Here is a 25692-nt window from a genome sequence, read left to right as displayed (position 1 = left end):
GGAGCCAGAAAAGGAAAGAGTGAGAAAAGGAAACTGTGTTTATTAAAATGCATTTTCAGTTGCTGTTTTAAATAACGTGGAATTTGAATTTCAGTTTGTTCCTTCAATCATTTGGTTTCATTACAGCTCAGATCTGATTAAAATGACCTCAGTGACCACTTAACTCTGATTACTTTGACCAGCTCTGCTCCGGAAACACAATCCACATCAAGATCAACATCTACCAAAAAATAAAGTACTGGTTAATGTTTCCCAACCTCGGATTTGGATAGAAATAAATGTTTTAATACAGTAGAGTAGTAGTAGACAGCAACCATAGCAACACTCTGAGAACAGGAGTTTCTTGATTTTTGATTAGGAACATGGGATTTGTGCACCTGTAATGAAGACATTGAGAAGGTGTGTGTATTTTTGGGAAAGAAAAAAAACAACAACATTGCTCCTACAGCATTTTTCTCTGTGACTCCATATTTACTGATACACATGGGTCACTGTTTTCTATAACTACAAATTCCAATGTCACAGGCGCACAGGTGTTGAGAACGTCATGGTCTCTGCAACGTGCACAACGAAAGCATTACCATGTTACTGCTTTGAATGTTCTCTTTCTTCTTACAGATCATGGCATAATGATTATTGCTTTGTCTTGCTAAATGGTATACTGCCAGCACAGTCACACATGTAAGGTACCTCAGTGTTGCTTTCCAATGTGTGTACATTTAAACTGCTTTCAGTAGAAGTGCTTATTCAAGATGCTGCACTTGTAGTCTCCCTAACAAAGCTCATACTTTGTATGCAAGTGTAGTTAGCCTCAAATTTTAATTTTAGGTCGAAAATATAAAATTTGTAATATTAATTTATAATATACCAAAGTCCTGATGACAAATGGTGACGTAAAAGCTGGTTACGGGCTTCCTGCGAGCACTAGGCTGTGATGTGTGCGAAGCGCAGCACACGTCGCAACTACTCAAAATGTGCTCACTTAATAAATTTGGGACTTCCACATATGGAACAGCTGATGTCCTCTGAGCTGCTACAAAGAATCAAAAGTCTATTTACGCCTCTTGCTGCCCAAACTTTCTACTCTCACTTCCTTTGTTTGTGACTACTGTCACAATCTCATCACTGAACACTACATAATTCTTCATAGCAGAGCTGTGCACAGCTCATTGATCCACTCAGCCCCTCCTGACTGCTCTCTCTCTCTACCTCTCTCTCTTTCACTCGCTTGTGCCGACACAATGACAAACACATGCACAGACATAAATACAAGTGTGTACACACACATTAACAGTGAACACATCTGTATAGACTTTTAGCGAACATAAATAACATATTTCATATGGAGCTGGGAAGTGAGATCTAATATCAAACGGTCAATGAAGACACATTCAAGACATATTGTAATGCAAGGTGTGAATAGAAAAACTTGTCTCCCACAAGTAGATTCAGTGGTCTCTTTGGCACACACCTATTGAGCCTTTTCAACAGAAACACAAAGGGTGTGTGTTCCGGTTATATGTCACACATCTTGTGTGGCCATGAATTTGGCATATTTTCCATCATGTGACTTTGAAAAGATAGTAATCTGTGTGGGTTTATGCCTTCAGTTGTGTCTGTGTGTGTGTGTGTGTGTGTGTGTGTGTGTGTGTGTGTGTGTGTGTGTGTGTGTGTTATGATGTGTTTAAACCACAGGTGGGTAAGCAGCAGGTCGCCATCATTTATCCTAAATGGTTTAGTCCACCCCCATATGATCTTAGTAATCACTGTTATTTTGAATGGACTGCACAGAGGTTGACAGGGTAATGTGTGTACACATACACATGCACTGTTCTCTTCTGCTCCCTCACACACAGCTACAGGGTGCTGGTCAAGATGATTACTGTTATTTTGTAGTCTGGCCAGGAGGCTAAAATGTCCCAACTCATAGTGGTGCACGCACTGGGAGGTGCACGGCTTCATATCCTAAGCTGCTTTCTGACATGCACTGAACTCCAGATCGCAGGCAGATCCTCCGCGTTTTCTCCGGAGGAGGTGCATGCGAGATCCTCCGCAGAGACTGCGGACTTGGTCCGCCTGGCCTCATGGTATAAAGTGCGCAGAAAGTCAGGAGAATCCGATGTGAGAACACAGCAGGGAATCCCCTGCTGAATTCACCGTGGGCGAGTGGGCTGGGGGGCGTGGGGCGCGCGACTGACGCAAACAGGAATAAAAACAAAAAGAAAACCAATATATCCCGGTTGAAGACACAGACGAAGATGTTAAGAGAGTTGGTGGTGATAAGAGCCAACGACGGTGTCCGGGTGCTGTAAACATCGTCACGTCATCCACCTCTCGCCTAAATAAATAATGCTGAAGATTTGATGCCGGTGTGAATGCGTCTGTGCAGAGAACCTCCAGCTGCATTGTGCATGTGTGAAAGGCAAAGTCCGGGTAAAGTCTGGAGAATTGGGTCCGGCAGGTTGAGTACATGGCTACTTTTTTAGAGGAAATACATAAGTCATACCAGAAATGTCACATAGCAGCTCCGCAGCAGACACACTCCCTGTGGGAACAACATACGCCTGTAAGACGCAGCCGCCATGCGCTGCACACGCACCTAGTGTGGACCAGACATGAGAAACATCATATGTGCCCGATCGCATATGGTGAATTCTGTGGACAATATCCTGCTGCATTCACTCATTCGGACATCATCCTGGCAAGACGAACTGAGCTTACTGACTGACATTTGCATTCTCACATACGTCTGATTTCAGGAGAATATCCAGAGTTTATTGCATGTCTGAAAGAAGCTTTAAGGATTAAGAAAGAAAGACATCTATTATTTTCCTCTAAGATCTGCTGGTTTATGGCTCTGATATTGCTTTACCAGTTACTTTGTTTAAGCTACTGTCCTTCTCACCTTTTTCCTGGCACAGCTCTTTTATCCTTTCCTTACTCAAAGGTTGTGTATTTGTCCAGTATTGGTCCCATACAATGAATCAAAGAGGGACCCACACTTACACCCATATACACACATGGGCTTTTTTATTGCTGCTCAACTGCACACTTAAACATGTATATACACACGCGCACACGCACACGCACACACACACACACACACCCTCTCACAAACACTCTGAAGGCATATAGAATCAGTATTGTGTGGGTCAGTGGGGGGCACCAGCAAATACACTGGTGTTAGAAAAGCCTCACTGCTGGAAGGAGGGAAAACTAAGCAAGAAAACTGCCCAGTGAGTCCAATCCTGCCTCTTCCTGCAGGGTATTGGGATCTAAAATAGCCACATAGAAGCCTGCATGGAGGATGTTTTTCTCCCTTCTTCTCCTTCCAATGTGGGAAAACATTTGTTTCAAACCTGAACAGTAATAAAGAAAATTCAGTTAGATTTTTTGAAAAACATTGACTATAAAATCAAAGCAAAAAACTGAATCAGAACAGCTGTATCTGGTTTGCAGTTAAACCAGATAGGATGAAAGCTACGTTTTCTAACGTTCTCTCTGCAACATAGAGTAAATATATAACGCTCTGCACACAACATCCAGCACGCAAACAATAAAAAAGTGAATATGGAACGTAATATGTTCATTATTAATAAACTTTAAATATCTGTAGCAATGGCAACAGCAGTGCTTTCGCGACAGTGGGAGAATTCACAACAATAACAACAGATTGTCCAATTGGGGGTTCTGTGTACTAAGTCGAGCTTCAACTTAATTTGAATAAACATGTTCAGAATGGACACGATAGACTAATAGGCAGAGTGAACATTCTCATGTGGTTTGTAGTGATGCATTTTGGTTTGCGTAGATATTTATTTTGCAAATGCAGTGGCTGTTGTGCATTTGCTTGGTATTTGTAGTGTGAATGGACAGTGTAGCTGCCTTCAGACATGGACTGAACTCTGGAGATCCTCTGGACTTTCTCTGGAGGGGCTGTATGTGTGAATGCAATTATTGTGTGTGTGTATACTGTAAGTGAGGATTATAATAATGTATAGATTGATAAAATATTTAGATCCCACACAACCTGTATCATGACAAAATTATTATTAATAATTTCTGCCGTCAAAAGCTCAATGTACGTTTCATAATCAAATGAGCTTATAAAAAAGTACTGGCTAAATAAATGCATGTATTTTTGTTTATTGTTGCACATTCATCTCATGCTTTATTTTTCTGCCTTTTTTCTTCTTGTCTTGATGTAATAGTCAACATTGCAAAAGCTCAACAGGCCTTTGGGCTTTTAATATGACCTCTGTGTGTGACCTTAGCACTTTCTATGAGTGTTAACGGGTTTGTTGAAATGTATATTTTGTGTTTATGTTGGTTTCATGTCATTTAAAGGAACATTTATACCATTTTTCACAAAAGATAAGACTGAAAGTGCCTGAAAATGTCAAATGGTGTAACTTCAAAAGAATAAGAAATATTTTATATTTTATACAACTTAAGTGTATGTAAGTGGACTAATAAAAAATATATATATATTTTAAAATATCACAGGAAAATAATTATTTATTAAGATTATGTCAAAATATACAATTGTATACGTTTTTGCAATATAGAACGGGCCATATGCTGAAAACACTGTTTGGTTTCAAATTCTTCTTTGACAAATTGAGCACAAACTATTAAAAACTATGTTATCACTCTGCAATAAAGGATAACATTTTATTCAACATTTATTTTCCTGTATGTTATTATATTTTTATAAAAAATACTGGTGACTCTTACTGACACAAACCAGTTACACAACCTGACCATGTTGCTTCTACAGTCAAAGGTTACTTTTTGTTGAAGAAATTGGCACTAAAAATCAAGCACGACTGTCAAGAAGATCAATTGAACATTTTATTAATATTTTGAGGAATAAGAAAGAATAAGAATTAGAAAAAAAACATCTCATAACAAGAAATGGATGATTCATGTCTTCTATAGTGAACTGAAACATCTGATAATAACAAATCTTTTGAAAAAATATTTTCAGAAATTGTGTGTGTGTGTGTGTTGTTGTTTCCAATTAGTCCTATGTCCAATATAAACTGTATTTACCTGCAGTGTCCAGTCTCTGTTTTCAGTTGTGCCTAAGGAACTACAATCAGAGGTTTTAGGCTTGGATAACTTTTTTATTTTTGCTTGAAATCCAATTTATCCTGCTTTTAAAATTGAATATTTCCATCCTTCCATTATCTATACTGCTCATCCTGTTGAGGGGCGTGAAGGGAGCTAGAGGTGATCCCAGGTCACATTGGGCAAGAGGTGGAGGACACCCTGTTCAAGTCGCGAGTGTATCTCAGGGCCAACATACAGAAACAGACAACCAGTGACTATGGTCACTTTAGAGTCTAACTCCCCCTCTGTGGGAAGAAGCTTTGAGAAAACCACTGATGTATATATCTCTCTTTATATATATATATAAACATATGTGTGTGTGTGTGTGTGTGTGTGTGTGTGTGTGTGTGTGTGTGTGTGTGTGTGTGTGAGAGAGAGAGAGAGAGAGCGAGAGAGAGAGAGAATGTGTGTGAGTCCTTGTAAAATACCTTCATGCTGCTCTGTTACCGAATCCTCAGTTAAGCCCAGTCACTCCCTCTCTTTCTCTCTTAGTACCTTTGGTATATACATCAGTCCAACACACACACACACACACACACACACGCCCACGCCCACACACACACGCACACGCACACGCACACGCACCACATTTCTGCTTGTGAGAGTGAGACAGAAAGAGAGAGCTCATGTGTGAGGCTGAGCGGGGTAGTTGCTGTGCTATGAATACATATGCGGTCGGGAAATCGGGGAGATCAGGGCAAAAGAATGCAGAGAGAGAAGAGAGGGTGAGAGGTAGAGAGGGAGAGCGAGAAGAGAGGGAAGAGACAGGAGAGAGGGAGAGAGAAGAGAAGGAGAGAGAGAGGAGAGAGGGAGAGAGAAGAGAAGGAGAGAGAGAGGAGAGGTTGACAGAGAAGAGAGGGACACAGAAGAGAGAGAGAGAGAGAGAGAGAGAGAGAGAGAGAGCGAGAGAGAGAGAGAGAGAGGGAGTGCCCTGCGCCCCGGTCCTCCTCTCATCTCCTCTCTCTCTCTCTCTTTCTCTCTCTCTCTCTCTCTGTCCACTCAGAGTCCCTCCTTCCAAGTATTTCCTCCTCTCATGATTCTCACCATTTCTATCTCTCTCACCCCCATCTGTGTCAGCCAATCACATTCTTCCCTCTGCTCCCTGTGCGCCCCCCCCCCCCCCCCCCCCCCCCCCCCCCCCGCCAAGACTCCGCCCCCTCTCTCGCTCCAGCAGCGAGTGAGCTTGAAAGCGACAGGGGCGCAGGAGAGAGAGGGAGGGAGCGGGGCGGCGGTGAGAGTCAGGCAGAGGGAGGCAGAGGGGCTCAGAGAGAGGGAGAGACTGGTGCACTTTCCTAAACTGACGTAGAGGAGGTAAAGAAAAGGAGCGACGACATTCACATTTGCCTTCTCCTCCTGTCACCTGGAGGCGCAGTGGCTGCACGAGAAGAAGTGAGAGACAGGAGCGAGGCAGAAAAAAGAGACGTCAGGACACGCGGCGTGTGCTTTGTGAAGCTTTTCCAGAGGAGGAAGGAGCGAGGGGAGGCAGGAGGAGGCAGAGAGGAGGCAGAGAGGAGGTGTGATGTTATTTTCCCCTCAGCAGCGGGGAGACTCGGTGTTCATGCTGCCTGGAGGGACCCTGTGTGCTTTTTGGGAACATTAACTCTTCCATTCAGGCGAAACTGGAGTACTCACACAGACAAGGTAGACCACTGAAGTCAGTCCTCTTGTTTTTCCTTCCAGCTCCCCTGTGTGTGTGTGTGTGTGTGTGTGTGCGTGTGTGCGTGTGCGTGTGCGTGTGTGTTTACCTCTCATTGTTCGAATTGGCTGACTAATTAAAAACTCATTGACAAAACCAAAAACGCGCGGGTGTGTTTGGCCTCATGGTTTGTTTGATTTGTTGAGGAAGTGGCAGGAGAGAGAGAGAGAGAGAGAGAGAGAGAGAGAGAGAGAGAGAGAGAGAGAGAAGATGAGTGTGGTAGAATTGCCATTTGTGTTCCTGTATTATCTTTCGTTTTTCTTTTCTATTTCCTCCTCTCACCTGTTTCCCTCTGAGTCTCTCGCCTGTGCTCTCACCGTCCAAACTGGAGACTTCAAAGCTAAATCAAGCGGACAGTTGGCGAGTAAGCCGACAGTCTTTGGTGCAGGCAGCTCTTCAGTTCTCTTTTCTTTCTTTCCCCAGTCACTTTCTAGTCCAACACGAGCAGTCACTCACACATCAGCTCATCCTAAATCACTGTCAGACTCTCCTCCAGTAAGTAGCCTGTGCTGCCAGCCAATTAGGGACTACTGCCTTTGTCTCCTTGCTGCAGTCCTCTTAAGCACACACACCAAATATTTCTGTGCTCAATCATACACAGGGAGCATTAGCTTCAAGGCTGCTTTAGATTTCGAGGCCATTATGTGCAGGCAATATTTACAGAGAGGGGATTGGGAGTATTGGCATAATTAGAGTAGCAATCAATGTGGAGGACATAATGAGAAACAAACTGCTGTCAGTCTGTCATGAATTTACACCAGCAAGTTTTCTGGAGGTTCTTTCCACACAGATAAAAGAAACTGTGACTCTGAACAAGAAGCAGCTGGCCCTTGAATTCATTTAAGTTTCAAAAATGTGTTTATTTGTTCCTATTTGATCTATTCTTGTTCTTCCTGTTGATGAGGGGTGCTTTGAATTTCTACTTTAAACATTCAAAATGTGAAATGATACACCAAGTAGACTTTGAAATGATCACACTTAATATTAATATACTTCACAGAGCTGCCCTCGTGTAACACACCTCAGGCTTGGTTCCTAATTCGTGATCACTCAGTGTTGCAGGCTTTCAGCAGTCCTCAGTCCATTGCTTTTTGTTGTGATGCCATCAAGTCATGTTCGTACCTGAACTGGTCACATGGTGATATGGTATTGTTTTTTTTCGGTCTTCATATTTTAGCACTTGTGAAGTTTGGATTTTATCTCAGATGTAGAGAGTATAGGTGCTATTTGTTTTATTGATTCAAAATACTTTCCTTACAAGTAGTAAGTCTTGGTTCTAAAGTGTAATTCAATTTTGAATAGAAGGAGGAAATATGTTCATCCGTGCTGTCTGTCACCCTGACAGAAGTGAGTCAACTGTATTTAACCAACGAGGTAAAACTCAGGAAAACATCTGCAGTGTGATTTGGCTTTCAGGCAATTTATCGTGTCTGCTTCTAGCATTTTGTGCTTTGAAACGCCTGTTGGTGTGTGTGTGTGTGTGTGTGTGTGTGTGTGTGTGTGTGTGTTGTGTGTGTGTGTGTGTTCGGTGTGGCGTGTGTGGGGGGGGGGGGGGGGGGGGGTTACAGTGGCTGGACTTAGTGCTGCTGCTCAGAAAAACAGAAAGAGAGGCTTTTGCTTTTTGCCTAATCATTTCCAGACATGGAGATTTGCATTCCATAGCTTTCCCCTGTGCTGTGCGCATGTGTGCGTGTGTGTGTGTGTGTGTGTGTGTGTGCGTGTGTGTGTGTGTGTGTGTGTGTGCGTGTGTGTGCGTGTGTGTGTGTGCGTGTGTGTGTGTGTGCGTGTGTGTGGTGTGTGTGTGTGTGTGTGTGTGTGCCTGTGCACGCATGTTCGTGTGTTTGTCTCTTTTCTCTTTCTTTTCCCTGTGTTCTCCTCTGAAGTTTTACCTTTTCAATTAGAAACATAAATTTTGAGATGCTCCTAAGAACGTGTGTGAATAATGAAGCGAAAAGGAAGTCGGTGATGGATTGAAGGAATTAAACTGTCACTGTGGGAGGAAACCTGCTTAAAAACGACTTTGAATGGACACATCGTAAAGAAAGGAGGCCAGAGAAAGTGGGAGAGAGAACATGTGTAACTTATTAAGATTCCAGTGGGTCCATTAGGAATGAAACGCCACAGCAATAATATTAGTATGTCACAGTTGAATGTAAGTATGAAAAATGTTCACCTGATTCATATTACTTATTAGCAGCAACTATTTTTCCATTCAATTATTTTTTACACAGTATGATTTTAATTAGTTTTGGACAGTTTAATAAGTAGAGTGTAGGTCTATGTAAACATATAATTCTTTTTTTTTTGCTATTTTAATTATCGAGTGAATCAATTTAGTTAGAATTTATTATTATTGTATTATTACAACATTTTATTATATAAGATACAAAAATAAAAATAACAACATAATATAATCATCTTAAAGACTGGCTATCGACCTCCCTGACTTCAATATACAAGCATCAGCCATTGAAAAAATTCATTTTCATCGACCACTTGAAGATTCAGCATAAGAGTCAAAGCGCGACAATAACATTAACATACTTACTAATTACTAACTATTTACATAATACATATTATATATTATACATATATATAACACATGTTATATATGTTTTTGACCATGAATCAAAAGGCAGATGCAGATGTTAAGAGGATGTTTTACATGAAGACGAATATTTTTGGGGTGTTTTAGTTGATGATTTTAATTGTGAGTGTGCATGTGGCTCAGGTTTTCAGTAAGAAACCTGACAGTGCCCCATATAATTAGCTGATGTGGAAATTCCTGGATATATTTGATCTGGATCCTTCTTGTTCCCACGTGGGCTTTTTTCTGGTTCTCTGGAATGTTTGTGAATTCAGAGGACTGGGAGTTTCGGACCTATCACTTTCAGGGACTGAGCTCACTGCACAGAGAGATGTTACATGTTGGTTGCACTAAGGAAAATACCAAGAAGAGAATGTCGGAAAAATGAGTGTAGAACAGCACAAAGTTTTCACCAATATGATTATGGAGCACCCTCCTTGTTGTGATGCTCATGCCATTATAAGCTGTTTTGACACACATAAAAATGTGTGATTATATTATTTTTATAATCAAAGCCTGAAAGAAAAAGTAGTACCAAGGGATTTAAATATAATACACCAAATAACTTTCTATTATTAGCTCTCTATTATGACAGCTAAATAATAGTTATTATTGTACTGTTAAAACAAAGAAGCTTCCATGAATGACAATCAAAATCCAAATTTCCCCAAAAATCGAATTAAACAGTAAACGCGTAAAACGTACTGTGCCGCTTGAAAATTCCAAATGGAATGTGTTTTTACTTTAAGCAGCAGTATTAGTATCAGGATCATTCAACGATACTTCTTATGGAAAAATAAATTTGCAGGATACATATTTAATAATTTTATAGCTACAACAAATTGTAAAACATGTAAAACATGCAACCTGCATTTATTGAGATTTTCTATTTATTGTTATGCCAATTACCTTATTGTCATTGTTATTACTCAAGTTAAAACCTATTTGGAAATTTCTTATCCAAATGGAAATTAGACACAAGAGGTACAGCAATTTAAACAATTAAGGGGTTTGCTGTGTGAACTCATTTACAGCTTTTCAGGTTGCATTTACTATTCTTTGACTTTGGTTTTTATCTCTTCTAATTCTAATGATATTTTATTGCACATCACTTTGGTCAACTCTCTCTGGTTGTTTTTATGTTATTGATTTGAAACATGATAATTGATACCATCTGTTTATTACTATCAGTAGAAATTTAATATTTATGATGGAATTTTTTCTAGATGTTTTTAGAATGACAACAATGTGAGCACTAGAGCCTGTGTAAATGTTATTCTGTAGACTCAAGGTACATCGTTTCTGATATTTTTTGTTTCAAATAAGAATTATGTGACCAGTCAAACATTATATCACCTGTTTGATCCCACCATTAATGCAATTGGTAGACACACACACACACACACACACACACACACACACATATGGCCATCTATGTTATTTACAGATATGTAGACATTCAGTGAGTGATCAAGCATGTCTTTACATTGTTTACATACTTTGTTGAGGGTTAAGGGCAGAGGATGTCACACCTTGTTAAAGCCCTGTGAGACATATTGTGATTTGTAAATATGGGCTATACAAATAATATTTGATTGATGGATTGATTTACAGAACACACACATTGTTTGTTTCTGTCCTAGGTTTAAGAAACAAGCTACCGATGTAATTTACTGTGCGACTGTGTGGGTACATTTTGTATATATATATATATATATATATATATCCATCTAAGTCTATATACACAAATATATAGATAGATAAAACACAGGTAGCTCAAATCTGTCACCATCCACAAATAGAGCGTTATCCCTTAGCAACAATGCCTTTGACAGTCTATTTTGAGAAAGATATCATGTCTGTGGTATAGGGGTCTGCTTTTGTGTGTGTGTGATCATGCTTCAAAGCTAGATGATGAAATACAGCAGAATGACATCACTTTGAAACAGAAGTAAAAGAATGATTGCAGTGTGTGTGTGTGTTTGCATACTGGTATAAATTTCCTTATTACATGCTTACATTACATTACACACACTAGGGCTGTCACTTTTTCCTAAAATGAACGATTGGATGTTACATAACTTGCAATAACTATATGAAGATATTGTGATATATGTCATGATTCTCCGCTCAGTACAGTATTGTTTAGTTACGTCCTCCATTCACATAGCAAAAGAAGTAATACCACCGGCTTACTTACTTAAGTGAGGTCAAGAGGGCATGTAGAAGGTCAAGCTGATGGTGAGTGCCCTCTGCTGGATCATGAGGCAAACTACTTCAGAAGTTCTGATGCGCTTGCACATCTTCAACATAAAAGAATAGTTACAAGTCAAATCTGAATATTTTTCTCATGTCGGAATGAATGTTTGAATTTTGAATAAAAACAGCCCTCCACACACACACACACACACACACACACACACACACACACACACACACACACACACACACACACACACACACATCCTCCCTCTCTCTTTCTCTCAAATTTAAATAAGCTTTATCGGCAAGGCAGTACAGAATATTAACAGTCACAAATAATGAGCAATAAATGTACCATCATTTTAAAATATCCACCATTGTTTAATACATTATAAAATAAAACATTAATAACAGTTATATTTGACTCATGATTCTATAGGACCAGGACGTATAAAAGGAATGTATTTAATATATAGAAAAACATGGACAGCCGCATCTTACTTTACATTTACAGATGTAATCCGTCAGAAACAATTGCGGCAGAGCTTGTTCTCCTTGTGCGTCATAACAATCAATTTATTTTGCAGCTAATACTACACGTTGAACTGTCTCACGATACAGGCTAGAAAAGCTGTTTGGCAATGAATTCCAGTGTGACCTCCATAATATTGTGTACCACCTTAGATAAAAGCTGACTTTAAGATAATAAAGCACTGATTCAAAGAGCTGCCCTCGCTGGATCACTGTAACATTCTTGACCTCAAACCATTAACTAGAACTAGATTTTATGGCTAAAACTTGTGGGGTTAGTATTGGAAAGATTAATGAGATTAGGAGTAAATAAGTAAATATTGAAAAAAGAGGTAACATCACTGAGAAGCATGGTGCCAAGAGATACTGAGTGACTAATACAATACACGCACATGCATGCGCACAAACACACCCACCCTCTAATCACCTCTAAATACAGCACCACCTTCTGCTGCTGATGTGCTCATGGTTCATTTTCCCATCACATCGTCAATCTTCATTTCCTAGAGCAGCCAGATAAGACCTGAAAGGAACCTGCTAGTGATACAAGGGTGTGTGTGTGTGTGTGTGTGTGTGTGTGTGTGTGTGTGTGTGTTCTATTTGTATTGTTGGAATGCAGGGATAGGTTTTATATGCTCCACAGTGGGCATCCTTCAAGGAGCCATTCCTTGGTGTTTTATGATAAAGCCAAATATATCAAGCAGTTGACAACTAGTCGCTAATTTGTATCGTTCATGTAAATATATTTTGAATGAATAGTTGGCAGCTTCAGCTGCATTTAGCAACAGAGTAATGTCAGTGTTAATTATATTCTTTGTGCCTGTATGGTGTGTGAGGAGCTGATAATTTCTGCTGGCAGTTTGAGTATTCTACAGAATACAATGCAGAGCAGTGTCTTAAAGATGGACAGGTGTCACCATAGTGTTTGCTTATTTTGGATAGGGTTGGGTATACATGGCCGATACCTACCAGACCTAAGCTCAGCACTAAAATAATTAAACAGCACAGCATGTGCGAAGATATAGATAGATAGATAGATAGATAGATAGATACATAGATAGATAGATAGATAGATAGATAGATAGATAGATAGATAGATAGATAGATAGATAGATAGATGGATAGAGTTTATTGTTTGACTGGGCTCAACAATACACACACAATTCAAAGTTAACATTACATTTAACTCTGGTGGCAACACACTCTTTACATAGATGGGTTAGGTTTTATTCAGTGTGTTATGTGAATATGTCGGAATTTTTGCACTTACATATATTTGCATATTTAAGTATATTTTAAACTGTTAATGTGATAAGTTTTAACTTCCAATCTGCATTTGCAATTTTTTTTAAAAATCACCCACCATCATTCTGTCTATTTTCCCAAGAAAAATGGAACGGGTCTGGCTCCATTGTACCACAGCCGTTTTAAAGTAATTAATTTCGCACTGGTATCGGAAAAATCCCAAACAATACCTAACCTCAGTTGTGAAAACTGTTGGGTATTTTTTCTATATCCATTTCCTGAACTCCAGAGAATGTCCGCACAATGGGGTCTGGACTTTCTCTGGAGTTTGCCTTTCAAACATGAAGAACGTAGCGGGAGATTCATCATCATCATTATCTATATTTTTTAAACCTTATCTTCTTTGTCACGAGAAAAGAGTGTTATGACGTTTTATAATTTTCATGTGTCAGCACTACTGATTCAGAACCTAAGTGAAACTGGAAGTGTCTGCTCCGTGCAGAGGATCTGGTGTCAAAGGCATTAAAAAGGTTTGGTTCTGTTCTGTTAAACCAGTCAACACAAACATAGACGTATCAACATGCCTGTGAGAGAGTAGCACCACTGCACACATGAAACGTTAACAAACACAGAGTTAGAGGTCTCATATAGTATTATGAGAAGTAAGAGACTATTTCTGATCATTATTAAAGTATGACTAAGGTGGGCCCCAAAAGTCTAAGTATATAAAGTGACACACTGCCCACAACTTCAAGCGTACCACAAGAAATGAAACTGCCCACTGCAGGTCTTCCATGCGAGACGTGGTGACCACTGAGTAGTACCTATATGGTAAATGGTTTTGTATTTATATAGTTTTTTTTTTTTGTCTTGATGACCACTCAAAGCTCTTTACAGTACAGTTTTACATTCACCCATACATTCATACAGTGCATCTATAAGCACTTCGGCATGCAGATGGGGAAGACTGGGGATCGAACTGCCGGTTGGAGGACGACCTCTCTACCCCTCAGCCACAGCCGCCCCAATATGACAAGCAAAGAATTTGAATTTCTTGTAATAGGCTTACTTGAGTAATTGTTTCAGCTCTAACGGAAACCGAAAGTCCTGTGGTTCCCTGACTCAACTTTTCTTGGAATACATGGATGATTTAAAATGTTCACAGATATCTACCAGCTTTGGCTTTGCCCTAGGAAAGTGGCTCTGACATTTCTATACTAATTTAGACAACACATACGCAACCTTCACGCACCCATACAAGCCTACATTTCTTATCATTTAAAAAAAGGACAGAACTTGCAGATGAGATGCACATGTACATACACAAACAGAAAGACATTGTTGCATAGTATACCCTCATTGAGGTCATGCTTGAGCAGAATTGTTCAACCTAAACTGAGACGCCTTGCACTCTCGGCTACGTAGCTGCACATGCGAAGAGCACTTAACGTTCAAGGCACTATCTAAAATACCTCAAGATATCCTTGAGGTAAAACAGTGTTTTATGCCAACTTTTAGTAACAGGTTTATCCTGTAAATGATTGATAGGAATTATGGAATATTGCCTTCTCTGAAGGAACATTCCCATTTTTAAGTCACAAATAATAATCACTCATTTTTTGATTTCTTTCCAGGGATTCTTATGTAATTTATCAGCTTTCTTCACTCTTGTAACACTGATTTACTTGATAAAGTAGTACTGCCTATTTATTTTGGCACAGTTCTTCATGCACCCTCGTACTCCTAAAGCAAGGAGAAATAATGCCAGATTGGATTGCATCATTTCTTGGGATGAAATGGTTACCCGTCTCATGGCAAACCAGGACAAAATATTCAACAGTTCTTATCACAGTTGAAAATTGTAATCATCTTTTTAAAACTGTTTTTGATTATGTGGGTCTGAAAACTGACATTTAATACTGTCCAGCATCCACCAAAGTTGGAAACATCTCCTAGAGGCAGGCATAATATGCAATGTGGATTTGATTGCATCAGTCTGATGTGGTATTGTATTTTGGTTTTATAATGTGCACTTTGAATGCAAGTTAAGTAAATCTTTAGCTCAGGATGGGGGAAATGTCATGGTTTGTCTGTCTACCTTGCTAATAGCTTGTCAATAATATAAATAGCTTTTAGTGATGCTACCTGTAAAGATTATACTTCACATTGTTTTGCCTCTGTTTGCATTGTGTCTGCAGACCGTTCACACTTTGCACTCAATACCATAATGTAGTTCATTTCAAATCAGTTGTTGAATTAGTGTGCCATTAGGAGAAATATTGTAGAATCACATTCAACACTCCTCTGTCCTTATGCCATTTATTAGGCATTTCAGTTAAGCTATTTTCAAACATGATCTCCTGATAATGTCCAGACCATGTTGTACAGCGAGAGAGAGACAGAGAGAGCAAACAAACTATGGGAGGAAAAAAGTTATTGACATATAGTAAAATAAATGGGGAAGTACAGAGACAGACCGGGGGAGAGAGTGCTCAGTGCATGATGGGACTTCCCCCGGTAGTCTAGGCCTAGATTGGCATAACTAAGGTTCAGGACTAACCTGATCCAGCCTTATAGCTTTCAAAAAGTAAAGGTGTTAACCTTAACCTCCACTCTTTTGTGTGTGGTTGGTCCCTGTGTCACCCCCCACTGTTTGTCAGTGTGTGTATTAGCTCAATGTTTTTCCTATACAGAATGACAACCCCCATCCCGGCCAAAAATATATCTTTTTATTTAACTTTGCAAGACAAGAGACAAGACAATACAAGGAGGACAGGAACATGACTATGTGAATACAGGCCAGTTAAGATATTGGAATGACAAAGCATTGTGCGTGTGTATATTGTTTTCTATAAAGACAATTATTATGATTATTATTTAATAATAACAATCAAACCACTTTGATAATGAACTCATCATTACAACAATAATCCTACAAATTAATAATAATATGACTCAATAAAATGACAATTCAACCATCACTATAATAATATTTATTATAAAATTATTATTAATATGATAATAATGATAGGGATGCACTATATGGATTTTTCCGATAACAGATAATTACATGCTTCACGTGGCCGATACCGATACGACCAATAATTTCACGTTTCTTGAAAAGAAGTTCATAGCCTGTAGTTTATGCACACCTAAGGGTAAACTTGCAAAATACAGTAAGCAAATATGGATGAATTACTATTCCATTGTTAACACAACAAAAACAGTTGTGACTCACTTCTGAGAGTTCATTTAGTACATCAGAAAACTTCAAACAACTTTAGGTGGAGGAGGGAAATTTCTCCTTTAAAAGAGTTTAAATTAAAAAATGTTACATTTCTAATAAGACATGTCAAGCTATTAAAATAGTAATTCAGATAGAATATTGAGCTGCAAAGCTAGTCGCCAGCAGCTTTGAGTTTATGTTTTCACCTGGTTAATTTAATAAAGATGCTGAAAAGCACCAGTACCGTCTCTGGCTGTGTGTGGGACACCCCGGTGGCATGGTCTATTCACACAGTGGCGCCCAATGTGGGGCTCCACGCAGCCAGAGATGCGAAACGGCAAGCAGAGATGGCGCTTGTACGGTTTGCGGAGGAGACCAGACGGTGGCTGGAGGCTCTCCAGAGCCAGGCGGAGAGGGAGACGGCGCTGATGGAGCGTCTCCTGGCCCAGTCGGGGCCAGCTCCGGCTCCTGCCTGCCGCACCAAGCTGAAGCTGGGGGCGAGATCAGCTCCGATTCCGCGTCCCCTCGTGGCACTGCTGCACTGACACTCACCTAGGCCGTTACCGTAACGCTGGCTGCATGCGCCTCGTATTCTCACCATACATCATCGTCGCAATTTGATGCAAATTGCAACCCTACAGTCCGAGGGTGTCTCTCATGCTGAAACATCCAGCATCCACCCTTGTAATTTTCTGTTATGAATTGTCTCTTTCATTGCTTTGTAGTCAAAGGTGAAAAAGGAATGTAGCTTACCTCCGTACAGCACAACAGTTGCGGAGATGTAGATAGCGTACCTTAGCAAGAGAGTAGTTCTGAGCAGGGTCCTGCTTCCTCCAGCTGAGTCGATGTGGTCAGACGAGGGGGGAAAGGTTGTTTGTGTCAGAACTCTAGTAGCATGGCCCAGTCATCTTGTATCTCACACCACCTCGTGAGAGTAGTACTCACAGGGACATAGCGACAAAATAAACTGTTTAATAACAAAGTGAAAAATAACCAGTGCTTTCCACAAGTGCCTGCTTCTTATTGAAGTTCAGTTGGTTACTATATTGAGGCTTGTGTGGCTTTTATTTTTAATTCCCTGTTTGATCTGTACTTACTACAAAACCCTGTTTTGATCCACTCCCATTCGTTCTAATCCTCTTTCCTCTCCTCCTGGGGTGGGGCTGCTTATTCGCTCACACATACCATGGAGTGATCAGAGCAGACAGTGTTGGACAGTGACCTAGGTAAAGTGACGTTAACTTGAGATAACTTGAGTAACTATTATAAACTTAATGCGTAACAAGTTAACTAAGTAGAACAGTGATAGTTGTAACTGTTTTGACTGAAGTCTACAGATGACATGTTTACACAACCATGTCATGGTTAAGCTAATTTAAACAACTTTTAATCCAACTCATTTGGACAAGCTTTTCCAAAAACATACACAGACAGGTGCAAGATACAAGTTAGCTAAAAGAGGCATAAGAATACATAAAAACAAATACAGATTAAATAACAAATGTAATGACAATAAAAACATTTAAAATTTAAAACAAATTCTTAAAGCTAAAAAGAGGGCAAGGGTTTAAGGCAGATTGAAGGAGGGATACACGATATAGAGTAGCAGGTAGTGTTACAAAACAAAACAACACCCTGAAGGCAACAAGGAAAACTCACTAGTAAGAACATATTCAGAAGACTGCTTTCCGGAGAATATATGGTTACAGAAAGAACTTGGATCTCTTTGTTTCACTCTTGTGATTATAAAACAGATTTTGACTTTTGTTTAGGCTGTTTCTGTCTTTTATTGTAAGGCTGTGAAACCAGCTGATGAGAGCGAAACACAGGAGCCTCAAAAAAGACTGATACAAATGACAGCGATTGCAGGGCTGAGAGAGTGGGAAAGATTCCCTGCTGCCCATGTTTCACCATAGCATATCAAATTTAAGGAGATCATAGTACACAGATATTTATATGATGTCACCATTTCTACTATATAACTTTTCCTCGATAGATATTTAAGACACGTCGATAGAACTCATCCCGTCCATGTTTTGACGGACAACACAAACAGCAAATGAGAATGAGCATAGCGCCACGCCGCACCAATCATGTGGCTGGAATAGAGTTACAACCACATCAGGTTAGGTTGACGCACACAGCACAGAGCGGCGGTGGAGCAGCAGCACATGTGTTACTGTTTGGGTTCCTGCAGAGAGGAGGACGACTCTGCATCGATGCAGTAACTGAACATAATCATGTTTTCACCTACGTTCATAGTTTTAGCAGGTTTCCACCACTGATTAATTATATCACTGCTGCTTCAGGATCAGAGAGACGCTCATTAAAGGTCCGGTCATCCTGTGTCAGAGTCTCTGTCGGAGCTTACTCCTCCTCTGACCTGCGCACACTATACACTTTAACAATAAACACCAGCCCTGGTTTCAAGTTATTAGGACATGTACAGGACTGACGTTTACTTTGTGTTTGTTTGATTCTCTAGAGTTTATGAGACACATGTTTAAACCTGCTACACAACACGAGACGTGATGCGCACAGTCAGGACATCAGGGTTTAAGTGAACGGAACGATCCGGAGACGTGATCCGACATCATCGATTAATAACTAAATACATGTGATTATCAGTTTGTGTATGAGGAGGGACGAGCGGACACACACACACACACACACACACACACACACACACACACACACACACACACACACACACACACACACACACACACACACACACACACACACACACACACATGCATTTGGACTTCGGCATTTGGACAGAAGAAGCAATACCCCGTTTATCCAGCAGCATGAATATGAATTCAGCAGGTTTTTTATAAAGATCAGTTCTAAGTGTGAGTGATTAGAAAACATCAGTGGAGCAGAGTCACTTGTTGACCAGAGTGATGCGCCTCAGTGCAGTGGAGCTGATTTAAGATAAGATAACACTTTATAGATCCACACACCAGGAAAATTCTGTTGTTACAGCAGCGGGCACGGAGTAAAGAAATATTAAAAGGCAATAGAATAAAATATAAAAAATATAAAATAAAATTATAAAAATTCTGAGTATGTTCATTATATACACCTTTTCACTGTAGTAGTTTGTATGAACCGTTATAAGTAAAGTGCAGTGGCACAGTATGTTTTTACAAGCAAGTTAAATCTGTTTTGTGCATTAAAAAAAAGCGTTTGTGCATAAGAAGAACATTGTACATAAACACAGCTGTGCAAAAAAGTTGTTTTCTGGTTTTTTGATTTATATCGCGATTTATATCTTGATATATATCGATATCGACTGATTTTTTTCCCATATCGCCCAGCCCTATTTATACCCTTTAATCATGTATAATGCTTTCTTTGACTCCATCTGTGTTACGTCAAAATTGGTCCTTGGTTTTATCTGTAACACAAAGACATTAAGTCCGTCAGAGCATCTGCATGGCCTGATACAGAACCATGAAGCCGGGGAAGATAAAGTGCAGCAATGAATCATGCTCTCAGTGTTGATGACATGCCATTTATTGTAAAGGTCATAGTTTACAGCTTCTTTTTTTTTTGCAGTAAAATATTTCTGTAATTGTTTTAAATGAGAGTTTTTACTTCTTGCTTTTGTTTTTCTGAGTGCCTTTTCAACTCTTTGTGCCTTCAAGTTTTTTTTGGAGTACCACCAGGCCAGAAATCCAACATCTGATTTTTCACCTTATATTTTCTCCTTACATTTATGTTTGGTTTGCCTGATATTGCCGCAGCTTTCCTAATATGTCTGCCTGCAGCACCCGGGACACTTGTTTTTCACTGTACCTACCTAGGTCACAGCAAGTCACAGCAAGTATTAAAATGTGCATTGTGACTGCATCCTGCATCTGTATTCATGAGTCAGGAATCAGTATAAAGTAAGGTAGTAGTTCAATTCACAGAAAATATGAATTCTCATGTTAATGAGTAACATATTGCTTTGGAATTAGAATTTCTAATACATTTCCCCACTTTGAGCATTCTCTGCTCAGTAATCGAAAGCATAATTGAAACATTGTCCAAGAAAGAAATTTAAAGGTTAGCACAACCAGGAAAACAATCATTTAAAAAGTAATAATGCTTTAATCATCATAGGTCTACCATCTACACAAACATAGTAGCTCCATTTGGTCACTCGTGGCCATTAATACAGTCATATACCAGGGATTGTTTTCTGGTCTGGCCAGGGTGTCTGTGGCATTCTGATGCAGACCCCTTCTTGGTCAGCGGACTGCGAAGATGGGATTCTAAATTCTGTCATGCAAAAATATATTCATTTCTATTCAAAATGTTATTGTCCTCACCCCTTTTTCAATGATAAAATCGAATCATCTTCCTCATAAGAAGCAGAGGCACTTTTTGATCACAAACCTGGTAAAATCAGGACTCAAATCTTTTTCCAGTTTTCACAGACAGTGCATCACATTCTCTTTTGATTACTCTTTGGCTATGCCCCTGTAGGTCTACAAAGGCATTTTTGTTACCTCACTCTGCTGTCTTCTCTTGAAAATAATCATTTTGAAAGAATGGACTCACTGGGAGTCTGGTACTGTATGTTGTGGGGTTAGGTCCTTCCAAGAGTTTCTGTTTAGCCTCCTCCTCTGAAGACTTTATGAGGCTTCATCACATCTTCGATCAGTTAGATAATTTGTTATATGTTCCATCTGTCTTTTTCTAAGTTTGTTCATGCACGCCATGACATGTTGAGGTCCTACTTTGTAGATACTAGGCCCAAGAAGCTCCCCACTCTGCCAATCACATTGTCACATGTTGCCTTCAGTGAGTGTCCTTATTTTAAAGCAGAACATGGTGTATTGTATCTGTTCTGAGAGACTTGGTGAAACCAGATGCTTTTCTTGGGGTTTCCACTGCTAAAGAAAACTTGGATGGCACCAACACTTTTTAAAGACTCTTTGTGGTCAAGTGACTTGGCAGTAAGTACAGATCTACCCAGCTCCCTCATCTTTTGACTGACATGACCATTTTTTGATGCACCGGGTCAATTGAGCTATTGTTCTTGTTATTTCTTTTACTTCAAGGGTAACTATTCTGCTTAAAATTTTTGAGCACCTTTGTGATGGCTTTCCGCTTTATAGAAGAAGAGATGAAGTCGTAATTTTTCTTGGACTCAACTCATTGAGTTTCAATTTCTCATGTCTTCATAGCTCAGATTTGAAGAAGAACTCAAAACACACATTGCACGGTAAATAATCTTCTACATCTGATGGCATATTTCCTGATGGCTGTCTGTAGGTTTCTGTCTCAACCTGCAACACATTAATGTTGAACGTAATTACCCTGCCTGTGAATTTTCTTTAATATTTGGCAATGTTCTCTAATATTTGGCAATGTTTCTTGGATTTTAGTGGAGGAGGTGTGGCCACTTCTTTTTCAGTGTTGTGGGTCCTTATTGCAATAGACACAAAAATGTTTCTTGTCACGCTTTTGTTTTTCAACATTAATGCAGGTTTTCACTGTGACATGTGACCTACCCTCATCTTCATCCTCATCCTCAGTGTCAGCATTGTAATCTGTACTTGTAGTGTTCAATGAGGGTGGATGTGAGGTCATTTTTTTGTTGTTACTGTATATGTTAATTATATTCATTTAATCTGTATGGTTTAATACATAACATTGAGAATTATAATTTTTTTGTAATAGTTAATAATAGTTATAATTATGGAAGCAACAGTAGTTGGCCATTATACAGTCTATTAGTTAATATTAGTTATATTTATGTCATTCTAATAATAAAATAATCTATGTATATTAATGTAATTAAGTCATTAAACATACAAAAATCTATATTTGCTGTTGTTTTCTGGTTGACATCTTCTACCAGCTGTAAGTTGCTGCAATCTGGTTCCTGTGCATTCACGAATCCCAATCACAAGCCCCAGCCTTAACCAAACGGAAAATTGGAATGCTGGAATAAAATTTTACCTGCAGTACCGGGCTATGTTCTGTAGGGGGCACTGGCTCTCACACGCATTTCAGAGTGTACTATTTTTGTGCGGACATCTTGTTTAACTTATACAGAACAGTCATTAGGTCCAATGGAGGCTACCCTTGGATCAGGGCTATTCACTTACAAATTCAGTTGGGCCAGATTTTCAAACCAAGAAATGCAGCTGGGCCAGACATTTTCACCGGTCGGTAAGCAGCAGGTAATGACAAATTTGAAACCAACACAACTGAATGTTTTGGAAAACAAGCAATGTTTAGTCATTGTTTCCCTTTAAAATGTTGTCACATCTGACACAGGCACATCAAAAAGTGCATTAAAAACAATTAACAAATGCTATAACTGTACAGAATCTGTGGTAGTATCAATAGTTTATTCCTCTTTTGAAATTAAAAAAATTACATTTTGGTCATATCTGACCCAGGCACAACTCAAAGTGCATACAAATAAAATAGTTCACAGTATTAGCAATAACTTGTTTCCCTTTTGAATTAAAAGAAATATTTTGGTCATATACCCAGGCACATCACAAACAGCATTTAACAGAATAAATAAGAACTATCAATGCTATCAAAGCTATCAGTGCTCAAACCCATAACAAGTGTTAACAGTAACTCACACACATGAATACAGTTTTACTACTGATAAGGCATGGCTTTGTTACACATCCCACAGTATGTTGATTTGTAGGCTGCAGTTATCCTGCTGAGTTTCTTAGTGGAAGAATCGAAAATGTTTGTCCTGAACAAGAGCAGTGGCTTTTGTTTCGTAAGATGTCAATGCAATCCGAAGGCATTGGTGAAGAGTGCTGTCAGTCCGGGAGCTACGAGAGCTGCTTTTTATTGAGTTCACGTGTGAAAAGCTTGATTCACATCTGTATGTTGATCCAATTTAGGCTCTCTGTTTTTGTCCGCGTATCTTGCGGGCCACAAACACACACATACACACACATACACATATTGATAGCCACTACCAATTTTTTTTTTTTTAATTACCCACACGGACAGGTTTAATTGTTTTTTTGTGCTGCATTTTGAATTTGAATATGTGGTGCAGAAGAGTGGATATGGCCTTCTCAGGATACTGTATAAGTTGTCTTTGACAGAGACATCCATCCATCCATCCATCTATTCATCCATCTATCCATCCATCTATCAATCAATCAATCATACTGCTTATCCTTTTGAGGGTCGCAGGGGTAGCTAGAGCCAATCCCATCGGACAGTGTGCGAGATGCAGGGTGCACCCTGATCACAGAGACAAAAAAACATTCACTCTCACATTCACACCTACGGTCAATTTCCTCTTCAATTAACCTAACCCCGAATTAATTACAGTACGTTTTTAATGGTAGAAATATATAGCCTACTTACTGTGTGGTATATTTACACTGTTCACCTATAGCACCCAATTCACTGATGTACCACTGCTCTGAGCTAAAGTGGGAATTTCAGCACAAAAGCTCTAATGATACTCTTCTGATTGAATTTGTGAAGGCACCTATAACAATTAGCTGGTTAATGTGTGTGTTGTGTACATTCACATAGCCTGGCTTATTCATTCACAGTAACACTCAAGCTAATTGCCTTGAAACTAATTGACCTCGAGACTCAGCAATGTCTTATAGGGAGGCCTGCTGCAGTCTAGCCATGAGATATTTCATTATTTTCTCATTAGGCTCTGAATCCAGAGAGACAGACTAGCTTTTGTGTGTCAAGTTCTAGGTGGTCGAAGTGACACCCTAAATACAGGACTGAACATCTAGTAGATTGGATTTTTACACAAAATTTTGAAGTGATATCATATTCACTAGTTCTGGAAAGTATATTCTTGTTTTTTTGCACATGCTTGTGCTACAGAAATTCAGATAAATCCAAGACTTACATCGTTATTACCCGTTGAAAAATGTACACATAATGTTGTGGCAGCCTTCATCAGGATAGATAACATTTCTCAATGTTGCCATTAGGTGAGTGCTTTTTAATATTCACAGAAGAGAGAAGTGGTTCATTTTGCCCAGACTTTAAAAGATAAATATTCCGTTATTGTGCAATTAATAGTGGCGTAATGGTCAATATGGATTTTTGGGGGCTGATACCGATATTAGGGAGTAAAAATTCATGCCAACCAATATTTTGGTCGGTTTCTAGTACAATGCATAGGGTTACTTGCTACCACATCTCTCAGACTTTAATTCCTAGATGCGAGTGTGTGGCCGTTGCTGTTTGGCTTGTGATTTAAAATGGCAACTGGGATTAGTGTTGGTTTGTGTGTGTTCTCGGTTTACTTGATTTTCCACTGCTATACTGGCTCATGCTGTACTGTCTAAATAAATATGAGCATTAATATGAAAAGGTTCCTGAAAACATCAAGTTGATGATGTATATTCCTCTCTGTTTCTAGACCATCCTGTAATTTCTCTGTGTTTCTGTTCTTCCCATGTCAAGATTTAAAAAGATTTATTGTCATTCCAAAACATGAGGTATATGAGAGGGAACAAAACTAAGTACAGAGGTCCCGGTAAGCAGCAATGAAATAGAACAACGGAATTTAAAAACTAAGCAGAAGCAGCAAAAAATTACAATGAAATACATCATTATAATCTCAAACTAAACTTAATCGCTTTCAATGAGCCCGGGTCCAAGAGTGAGTTTTCACAGTATTTACTTTTCAAGGTCTGCAGTAATACATTTGTTGATTGGTTGTGAACTTTGAATTCAACAAAATAGATAGACTGAGCAAGCTGGCTGTCAAACTCAAGAGAAACTAGAATTGCACTCAGTAGAGTTCATACCTTCGCCAAGGCCCAACAGTCCCCTAATGAAACCACATTTTAGTGGTAATCCATCAGAGAGAGAGAGAGAGACAGAGACACAGAGAGAAAGAGACAGAGTGAGAGACCATTGCTGTGGAAACGGATTAGTGACCTAGATCACAGCAAGATGCCATTCAGGTGCACTGTGTTTGTGCACATCTGTGTGTGTGTGATGTGCATGTATTGTAGTCAGCATATTGGTGCTTCAACAAAAACTGTGCAGTGAATAAAATCTGCGTAGTAAATGTTGAAAGGATGTGTGTGTGTGTGTGTGTGTGTGTGTGTGTGTGTG

At 39.4% G+C, this 25692-nt stretch overlaps 1 protein-coding gene across 11 annotated transcripts in view; it reads left to right on the top strand.

Annotated features, from left to right (window-relative positions):
- LOC117771240 (teneurin-3) overlaps positions 1 to 25692 on the top strand; it is a 204489-nt gene that overhangs the window by 64263 nt on the left and 114534 nt on the right. For 2 of the 11 annotated variants that reach the window (XM_034602269.1, XM_034602180.1), the window contains exon 1: positions 6328 to 6756. The exons of the other annotated variants lie outside the window; for them this stretch is intronic. The gene's annotated coding sequence lies outside the window, so the exon portion shown is untranslated. Of the gene's footprint in view, positions 1 to 6327; positions 6757 to 25692 lie in introns of those variants that run through there. 11 annotated transcript variants of the gene reach the window in all.

This window comes from Hippoglossus hippoglossus, chromosome 1 (genome assembly GCF_009819705.1).
Source record: "Hippoglossus hippoglossus isolate fHipHip1 chromosome 1, fHipHip1.pri, whole genome shotgun sequence".
NCBI lineage: Eukaryota > Metazoa > Chordata > Actinopteri > Pleuronectiformes > Pleuronectidae > Hippoglossus > Hippoglossus hippoglossus.
Note: the sequence above shows the minus strand (reverse complement) of the source record. Positions and strands in the feature narration are given on the sequence as shown.